Source organism: Triticum aestivum, chromosome 5D (genome assembly GCF_018294505.1).
Source record: "Triticum aestivum cultivar Chinese Spring chromosome 5D, IWGSC CS RefSeq v2.1, whole genome shotgun sequence".
Taxonomy (NCBI): domain Eukaryota; kingdom Viridiplantae; phylum Streptophyta; class Magnoliopsida; order Poales; family Poaceae; genus Triticum; species Triticum aestivum.
The window spans coordinates 41,818,239-41,826,230 of NC_057808.1; the positions used below are offsets into that span (position 1 = coordinate 41,818,239).

Consider the following 7,992-nt stretch of genomic DNA (forward strand, 5'->3'; position numbering starts at 1 on the left):
GCTCGTCAAGTTTAACCTGAGTATTCCGCGTGTGCAACTGTTTTGCACCCATTGTATTTGAACGTAGAGCCTATCACACCCGATTAACACGTGGTGTCTCAGCACGAAGAACTTTTGCAACGGTGCATACTCAGGGAGAACACTTTTATCTTGAAATTTTAGTGAGAGATCATCTTATAATGCTACCGTCAATCAAAGCAAGATAAGATGCATAAAGGATTAACATCACATGCAATCAATATAAGTGATATGATATGGCCATCATCATCTTGTGCTTGTGATCTCCATCTCCGAAGCACCGTGCTTGTGATCTCCATCTCCGAAGCACCGTCATGATCACCATCGTCACCGGCGCGACACCTTGATCTCCATCGTAGCATCGTTGTCGTCTCGCCAACTTATTGCTTTTACGACTATCGCTACCGCTTAGTGATAAAGTAAAACTATTACATGGCAATTGCATCTCATACAATAAAGCGACAACCATATGGCTCCTGCCAGTTGCCGATAACTCGGTTACAAAACATGATCATCTCATACAACACATTATATCACATCATGTCTTGACCATATCACATCACAACATGCCCTGCAAAAACAAGTTAGACGTCCTCTACTTTGTTGTTGCAAGTTTTACGTGGCTGCTACGGGCTTAGCAAGAACCGTTCTTACCCACGCATCAAAACCACAACGATAGTTTGTCAAGTTGGTGTTGTTTTAACCTTCGCAAGGACCGGGCGTAGCCACACTCGGTTCAACTAAAGTGAGAGAGACAGACACCCGCCAGTCACCTTTAAGCAACGAGTGCTCCGAACGGTGAAACCAGTCTCGCGTAAGCGTACGCGTAATGTCGGTCCGGGCCGCTTCATCTCACAATACCGCTGAACCAAAGTATGACATGCTGGTAAGCAGTATGACTTATATCGCCCACAACTCACTTGTGTTCTACTCGTGCATAGCATCAACGCATAAAACCAGGCTCGGATGCCACTGTTGGGGAACGTAGTAATTTCAAAAATTTCCTACGCACACGCAAGATCATGGTGATGCATAGCAACGAGAGGGGAGAGTGTTGTCCACGTACCCTCGTAGACTGACAGCGGAAGCGTTATCACAACGCGGTTGATGTAGTCATACATCTTCACGATCCGACCGATCAAGTACCAAACGCACGGCACCTCCGAGTTCTACACACGTTCAGCTCGATGACGTCCCTCGAACTCCGATCCAGCCGAGTGTTGAGGGAGAATTTTGTCAGCACGACGGCGTGGTGACGATGATGATGTTCCACCGACGCAGGGCTTCGCCTAAGCTCTGCAACGGTATTATCGAGGTGTAATATGGTGGAGGGGGCACCGCACACGGCTAAAAGATCTCAAGGATCAATTGTTGTGTCTCTGGGGTGCCCCCCTGCCCCCGTATATAAAGGAGCAAGGGAGGAGGAGGCCGGCCCTAGGAGGGGGCGCACTAAGTGTGGAGTCCTACTAGGACTCCCTAGTCCTAGTAGGATTCCACCTCCCATATGGAATAGGAAAAGAGGAAGGGAAAAAGAGAAGGAAGGAAGGGGGCGCCCCCCTTCCCTAGTCCAATTCGGACCAGACCAAGGGGAGGGGTGCGGCCACCCTTGAGGCCCTTTTTCTTCTTTCCCGTATGGCCCAATAAGGCCCAATACGTATTCCCGTAACTCTCCGGTACTCCGAAAAATACCCGAATCACTCGGAACCTTTCCGAAGTCCGAATATAGTCGTCCAATATATCGATCTTTACATCTCGACCATTTCGAGACCCCTCGTCATGTCCCCGATCTCATCCGGGACTCCGAACTCCTTCGGTACATCAACATACATAAACTCATAATAAAACTGTCATCGTAACTTTAAGCGTGCGGACCCTACGGGTTCGAGAACTATGTAGACATGACCGAGACACGTCTCTGGTCAATAACCAATAGCGGGACCTGGATGCCCATATTGGCTCCCACATATTCTACGAAGATCTTTATCGGTCAGACCGCATAACAACATACGTTGTTCCCTTTGTCATCAGTATGTTACTTGCCCGAGATTCGATCGTCGGTATCTCGATACCTAGTTCAATCTCGTTACCGGCAAGTCTCTTTACTCGTTCCGTAACACATCATCCCGCAACTAACTTATTAGTCACAATGCTTGCAAGGCTTATAGTGATGTGCATTACCGAGTGGGCCCAGAGATACCTCTCCGACAATCGGAGTGACAAATCCTAATCTCGAAATACGCCAACCCAACAAGTACCTTTGGAGACACCTGTAGAGCACCTTTATAATCACCCATTTACGTTGTGACGTTTGGTAGCACACAAAGTGTTCCTCCGGTAAACGGGAGTTGCATAATCTCATAGTCAGAGGAACATGTATAAGTCATGAAGAAAGCAATAGCAACATACTAAACGATCGGGTGCTAAGCTAACGGAATGGGTCAAGTCAATCACGTCATTCTCCTAATGAGGTGATCTCGTTAATCAAATGACAACTTATGTCTATCGCTAGGAAACATAACCATCTTTGATTAACGAGCTAGTCAAGTAGAGGCATACTAGTGACACTCTGTTTGTCTATGTATTCACACATGTATTATGTTTCCGGTTAATACAAAGCATCTGAGAAACACTTGACCCAAGAGATGCAACTACCTGAATGCTTCATTCAAGATTTAACACAGTAACTCTACAGGCAGAAAGTAAATTGAAGGCAACCTCTTTGCACATCACTTATTTATGAACGGAGGGAGTGATATTCAGCTTCCGCAGTCAAAGGAGACCCATAAACTCATTGCGCACAGTTGCAAAAACACATTATGCAACAGCAATACAGCATCAGCGTGTGTGTGTGTATGTGCCGCGGTTACCTACATATCCTACTAAGCGAAGCCGGGAGTCAGGTTGTTGATCTTGTACTTGTCGAACTAACAATCTATGGATTTTGCAATCTAAATGAGATCAGTATAAACTAATTGCACACAATTGCAGCAGCTCCATCGAACCAACGGACGAACAAACCGACCCAGTGAGACCAAGAAGGAAAACAAGCAGATCAGATGGGAAGAGGGTGGTTACCATCCTGGCGCGCTCGCCCTTCTCCTGGATGGCATCATCCTTGAGCACCCTCTCCATCTGCCCAACCATAGAGACGGAGAGAAAAAATGTCAGGAACGCATCGCGTTGATCCAGCCACGGAGAAGAGAACTGACTGGGGGCGGTCGGGCGGGGTACCTCGGGGACGGATGACGGCGCGGACGCAGGGGAGAGGAAGAGGGCAGGTGGATCTCGTCGGGGTCCGCGGCGCACTCTGCGAGGATCCGGTAGTGAAGCAGCACGTCGTCGGCCTTGTTCACGTCGAGGTCGATGTAGTAGCTGGACGGGAGGCACTCGTAGTGATCCTCGAGCGCGCGGTCAAAGAAGGGGGGCCTCCTGGTTGCTGGCGGCCCGCAGGCAGTCGAAGATCCCCCCTCCTCACGTCGGCGGCGGCCCGTGGCTCTCGGCGTCGCTGTCGGCCATCCGCCCGAGGCGGAGGCGGAGGCGAGGAGGCAGCGGAGGTGGCAGTGGAGGTGCGGCGCCGAGGGCGGGACGAGCGCGGCGAGTGAGGCATCAGGGACGGGGTGGGTCGGCGGGCGGAGGAAGAGCGGCGTGGGGTTTGCGTCCTACGGGCGCGTGCAGCGGAGTGTGGTGGCGCGCGGGCGGAGAAGTGTGGTGGCGCGCGGGCGTGGGCGGCGGGATCTCAATCGGGGGCGGGAGGTAGGTGGCGGCTGCGAGTGGATCTGAATCGGGGGAGAGAGGGGAGAGGAGTGGAGTTAGGGTTTGGGTTGGCCTGCTGAGACGTCAGATCACATAGAGTGGGGTGATCCGTGAGAAGTGTTCTGATTGGTCCGAGAATCTGTGATTTAAAATAATTTCCAAGTACTAAAGATAGAGCTATTTTGTGAAGCAACTATCAAAAATATTTTGCAAAAGGGCATTATACAAATTTTCACTCAAGTTAGACCACATTTTATGGATGAGCACCAATTTGTATGCATTTCTGATCTTTCTAGCTATTTTTAATCATTTTTCAAGTGTCCAAACTGAGTTTTTTGTGAAGGACCTATAATATATTTGTTGCAAAATTGGACCAAATCATTTTTCTAAAATACTAGGCCATATTTAATGCACAATTAACCAAATTATTGGATGTAAAAAGTTTTGATCCACCTCTGGTGAAAAAGACAAATTTTCACCAATTCAGTTGGAAGCGGGTCAAATTTGAACTGCGGCTGCCTCATAGTTTGCTATTTATTTTTTACAAAAATCATTTATAGGTACAAAAGTATCTATTTAATCAGAGAAACACCAAAAAAATTCCAAGATTCAACCACTAGCTAGGAACGGTCATTCCTGCCGTTTTGACCGCATTTTGAAACGGGCATAAAAAATTAAAAAAAATCAAAAAATTGGGAAACCTTCGCATTGTGTCATTATATGTGGCCAAGTTCCCAGGAAAATAACAAACTTGTAACACGGAAATTATTTTGAAAAAGTGTTCTCGGAAACGAGCTATCACGTGTGGAGATCAATGGCTTTCAAGCCAAATGATCAATCTTATGGCCACATTCATGGCATAGTTTGTTCAAATGATCTCATATTGTGCACAAGGGTGCATATTAGAATGGCAAACAATGTTGCCTAAGGAAGTTTTCATTTTTTTTGGACGAAAAAACCATTTTCCATTTTTCGAGTGCCCAAAAGGAGGGTTTTTTGTGAAGGACCTCCCAAATAATTGTTGCAAAATTGGACCAAATCAATTTTCTAAAATACTAGGACATATTTAATGCACAATTGATAAAATGGTTGGGTGTAAAAAGTTTTGATCCACCTCTCGTGAAAAAGACAAATTTCCGCCGATTCAGCTGGAAGCGGGTCAAATTTGAACTGTAGCTGCCTTGTAGTTTGCTCTTTATTTTTCCAAAAATCATTTATAGGTACATAAGTATCTATTTAATCAGAGAAACACCAAAAAAATTCCAAGATTCAACCACTAGCTAGGAACGGTCATTCCCGCCGTTTTGACCGCATTTTGAAATGGGCATAAAAATTTCAAAAAAATCAAAAAATTGGAAAACCTTCGCATTGTGTCATTATATGTGGCAAAGTTACCAGGAAAAATAATAAACTTGTAATACGGCAATTCTTTTAAAAAAGTGTTCTCAGAAATGAGCTATCATGCGTGAAGATTCATGGCTTTCAACCCAAATGATCAATCTTATGGCCACATTCATGGCATAGTTTGTTCAAATGATCTCATATTGTGCACAAGGCTGCATATTGGAATGTCAAACAATGTTGCCTAAGGAAGTTTTCATTTTGTTTGGACGAAAAAACCATTTTCCATTTTTCGAGTGCCCAAAAGGAGGTTTTTTGTGAAGGACCTCACAAATAATTGTTGCAAAATTGGACCAAATCAATTTTCTAAAATACTAGGACATATTTAATGCACAATTGACAAAATGGTTGGGTGTAAAAAGTTTTGATCCACCTCTCGTGAAAAAGACAAATTTCCGCCGATTCAGTTGGAAGCGGGTCAAATTTGAACTACAGCTGCCTCATAGTTTGCTATTTATTTTTTCAAAAAATCATTTCTAGTTACATAAGGACCTATTTAATCATAAATACATGGTTTGGTGGCGATACGTCGAGGTTTGGGCGGTGGGCGAGGGCCCCAACTCTAGAGCGCGTAAACTCGCATGCCCGCCGCGTGACCGTGGCGTTGCCATGTGTTCTGGGCGGCCTAGGCATGTCTAATAGGCTGGGCACTCCCCAAGTAGGTGCTAGGAAGAAAATTACAACATAAGATTCTCACGAGGAGACCGGTCAATGCTCAAACATGAATTAGCAGCCAAGTGTTTGATTAGCGGTACGGGAAATGTACATGGCTAATGGGTGTGAGTTTTGGCTGAGGATGGTCAGTTACTAAGAAGACCGTCTTCACAAATTTGTAGCTCAAAAGGAGGAGCCTAGGTGGTACTTGCTTTACAAAGTACCGCACTGGACATAAATACGAATGTTGAAGCTGGGCTCAAAATAATGAATGGATTGAGCTGACATTTGGTGGAGGATGGTTATTTGGGCATAGGAAAGCACCGTAGAAAATGGATACTATTTGGACATGCCAAAGTGGTACTTCCTTCACAAAGTGTTGTTCTGAACAAAATAGGAAAATGAATATTGTTGAATTATTTTTGAACTAGGCAAGGAAGATTTTTTACATATTTGACGAAGATATGACCCAAATAATTTATGAGATTGTTTTGGAAATTTTGGGAATGACAGAAATATAGGTTGCTTCACAACCTGGGGCAAAAATTGCCACATGGACATGACACATAGGAAAAACTGATGAGGTGGCGCCTAGTCATAGCAACCTACCACATTTACAAGGTTATGACCATCTATATTGGTCGTGATCAGCTAGAAATAAGGCAGCGGACCAGTGCTATCTGCTTTATGACCATTTCGTGTAAGGAAATTACGACCTTTCTGATCAAAATGGTCGTTATAGTTTAGGGTTTGGAGCCCCCCGTACAGCTTTTGACCAATTGGTCTGAAATGGTCATAGATCTATGACCAATTCTTCCAGGGTCACTGACAGAAGGTCACTAGTTGACATATTTCTTGTAGTGAGTGACAGCGAGAAGAAGGTGGTGGCGTACTCGATCTAGGGTTTCCACTTTCCACCGTGTCACCAAGAAGGAGGAGGCGGGGGGGGAGGGGCTTGCCAATATGCATTTAGGGGGTCAAATTTGTTCCAATTAAAGTTGCTCCAAGATCATGGACAGCATGGTTCCACCCAGCAAAATCTCACAAATCTTATGTCAACAACACAACAAAATCTCAAATTTACGGTAGTAATTCAAGGATATTGTGAGGATTTACTCCCCCTATTAACTTCGGCGAGAGCTATGCCAGACAAACCTCAGCTTTTTGTCCCCGTCCGAGGCTCCTCCGTCCGTCCACCCGCCGCCATTTAACAACGACCCGAGCCGAGCCCGAGCCCGGCTGGCTCCCCCAAATTCGAAAGAGGAAGGAAGGAAACGCCCGCCCAACGGTCGCCTCCCCCACAAATCCCCGATTCAAAACCCTCCTCCCGCCTAAGGATGCTCTTAGGATTTATTCCCTATTAATTCCAGTAACAACTATAACAGACAGCCTTAAAAAACTATAACAGACAAACCTTAGCATAGACACGCACAGACGCAGCGCCTACCCGCGCACGCACGCAAGCCGCACACTGCTCACCAGCGCCTAGCACACACCCTGCATCACCCCAGCCACGCCAACCCGCGCCTGCACGGGGCACACCACACCTTCACTGGTGAAATAGACAAAGGGCCTCACTGCCGCCTTCCTTGGATCTACTGCGGACTTTGTTGGCCGATCCTCCAGCCACGGCAAGATGGGGTGAAGGGTGAAGAGGTTGGTGGCGTGCCCGATCTAGGGTTTTCACCGTGTTACCAAGGAGGACAATGCGGGGACAGGGGGACTTGCCCGTAAACATTTAGGGGGCCAAATTTGCCCATTTCCAATTAAATTAAAGATGCTCCAAGAGCATGGACGGCATGGCTCTACTCAGCAAAATATCATAATGTTTGTTGACAGCACAACAAAATCTCATTAAAAAAATTGACACCACAACAAAATATCACATTTACGGTAAAAGAATTCAATGAGGATCTCGGGATTTATCCCCCATTAATTTCAGCGACAACTATAACAGACAAACCTTAGCATGGACGCGCACGATGCAGCGCCCAGCCGCTCACGCCCACAAGCTGCGAATCGCTCCTAGACGCACACTGCTCACCAGCGCCTGACACACGCCCTACATCACCCTGCCACGCCAACGTGCGCCTGCACGGGGCGCACAACACCTCCACTCGCCGGCACCGCGCAGTCCACCATATGGGTCGCCATTACTCACGAAAC

At 46.4% G+C, this 7,992-nt stretch overlaps 1 pseudogene; it reads right to left on the reverse strand.

Annotated features, from left to right (window-relative positions):
• Positions 1-2,976: 2,976 nt before the first annotated feature.
• On the reverse strand, positions 2,977-3,534 carry LOC123120204 (uncharacterized; annotated as a pseudogene).
• Between the last annotated feature and the right edge of the window lie 4,458 nt (positions 3,535-7,992).